Here is a 2137-nt window from a genome sequence, read left to right as displayed (position 1 = left end):
TCTTTATTACTGAATATTTCAAAATGTTGTGGTACCCTCTCAATTGTATTTTAATAAAATGCTGGTTGGCCAGTAGCCAGGCAGGAAGTAGAAGCGTGACAAGGAGGATTCTGGGAAAAGGAAAGCTCAGTGGCAGTTGTCACCCAGACAGAGAGGAAGCCAGACACAGAGCAAGCAAGATGTGACTGCCTCTCTGAAAAAGCTACCAAGCTACGTGGATAACACAGAAAAGTATTATAGGCTAATATAAGTTATGAGAGTTGATAAGAAGCCTGAGCTAATAGGCCAGTCAGTTTATGATTAATATAGACCTCTGTCTATTTCTTTGGGATTGAACAGCTGTGGGCCCAGGTGGCACAGAAACCCCTGTCAACATCAAAATCCTGTCACTGACTGGTTTTCTGATTGAAAGCCTTAGAATTATAACTCACGGTGAAAACTAAGTAGAGACAGTAGAAGGCAGGTTCTGCTGTGGCAAATCTTAGATTGGTATTCTGTAAGAGATGTTTAGGGTCCAGTTTAAAACAAACTGTGCTCATCTTAGTATTTTGCTTTTCGAGTTCCTAAGGATTCAAGTTAGTGAACAAGGGATTGGAAGCGGCTTTACTTTGTTAAGAGCAGTGCTAAAAGTTTTGCTATTTGATAAGCTGCAAACTGTAGAGACAATCCAAACATTTGTGCTAACCTGCCAGAGTGTGGGAGGATTTGTAGGAATTCAGAGTCCACACTTTGGCGCAACGCAACTGCTTTCTTGGACCAAGCATCAGTGTGACAAGGTGATCCACTGCTCTTACAGCTGTCACTCACCAGATGTGTGATCTCAGAAAACAACTGAGCGTTCAGGATGTTTATTTTTCCCCTCTATTTGGATGTAAGGGTATGATTTTATGATTTCTGGATGCCTTACATTTCCTGGAATAAATAATATATCCCATTTAAAAAAAGATGCTGAGGTTAGAACTTCTGGAATGATTGCTGTTATGGTATAGACACGCTGCACTAATGGACAGCATCTCCAAACATGTCAGTTGGTTTGTATTATGCAGGGCTTGGTAGAATTTGCAAGCACACAGGGGATAGTCCATTTGCATGTGGTTAAGTGTTGATTTTTCAGGATGAGAAGGAGGCAGGATTTTTGTCTACCAAATGAATCGTTCTTGGAAACAAAATAAGTTTCCGGTGTTTTCCCTCCATTTTAAAAGTTTCACTCTCAAATGGATAATGGCAACGAACATAAATAAATCTGTGAAAATAAAAGGGAAATACAAAAGATCTGTTGAATCATTACAACAAAGCACATACAGAAACAATTTATTTTGTCACATTTACACAAATAAATCATCTGGGAGAATAAAAATTTTAAATTTTATTTGGGTATTATGGGCAGATTCCAGAACCAAATGAGCAAATAGAATGTTAACCCACAATGGAATAGTGATTCTGCAATAGCTTCTTACTGTATGGGACTGTCACTGCTACCGTAACCATGATTTGCAGTTGATGGTGCCTCTTCCTCTCTGTTACTCATAGTAGGAGAACATAAAATTAACCACTCACACCCCTTCTCGTATGCATATCTATGTCTGGCTATTGTTGAGGCAAGAAATAGGTTTTGGAAAAATTTGGTGTCTGGAGCTATTAGGCTTCGGTGTAAGTGTGCACACACCCACTAAGATTTCTTTTTAACTTGAAAGCCACAGTAGTTCAGATAATCATCACATTATCAATTATAGTTCACAAGGAATAGTTGAATCCAGCAAATGCAAAATTATGTTTAGGTTCAGAATTTTTCTTTTTACAGAAGTGAGGTTTTTGAATAATGCAAATGCTATTTAAAATGTTATATATGATGTTACGCAGTCTTCAACTCTGTGACATGAAGATATGTATATTTTTCGTGAAAACATAATGTATAAAATTATTCACTTAGGTTTGAAAAGTATATTTATCTTCATGAACTCACTCTGTATTTTTCCAGTAGATTTCTAAGTACCTGATAAAATGACTAAATTTGTAATGCACGACTTTGATATGAATTCTGACGAAGTAAGAACATTTTCTAAAACCTAAGATGTTTCATATTGTTTGTATATTTTAAATACTGTCACCTTTCAGTATACTATTTCATTTACCTCCT

This window comes from Arvicola amphibius, chromosome 12 (genome assembly GCF_903992535.2).
Source record: "Arvicola amphibius chromosome 12, mArvAmp1.2, whole genome shotgun sequence".
Classification (NCBI taxonomy): domain Eukaryota; kingdom Metazoa; phylum Chordata; class Mammalia; order Rodentia; family Cricetidae; genus Arvicola; species Arvicola amphibius.
The sequence above is the reverse complement of the archived record's forward strand: the minus strand, read 5'-3'. Positions refer to the sequence as shown.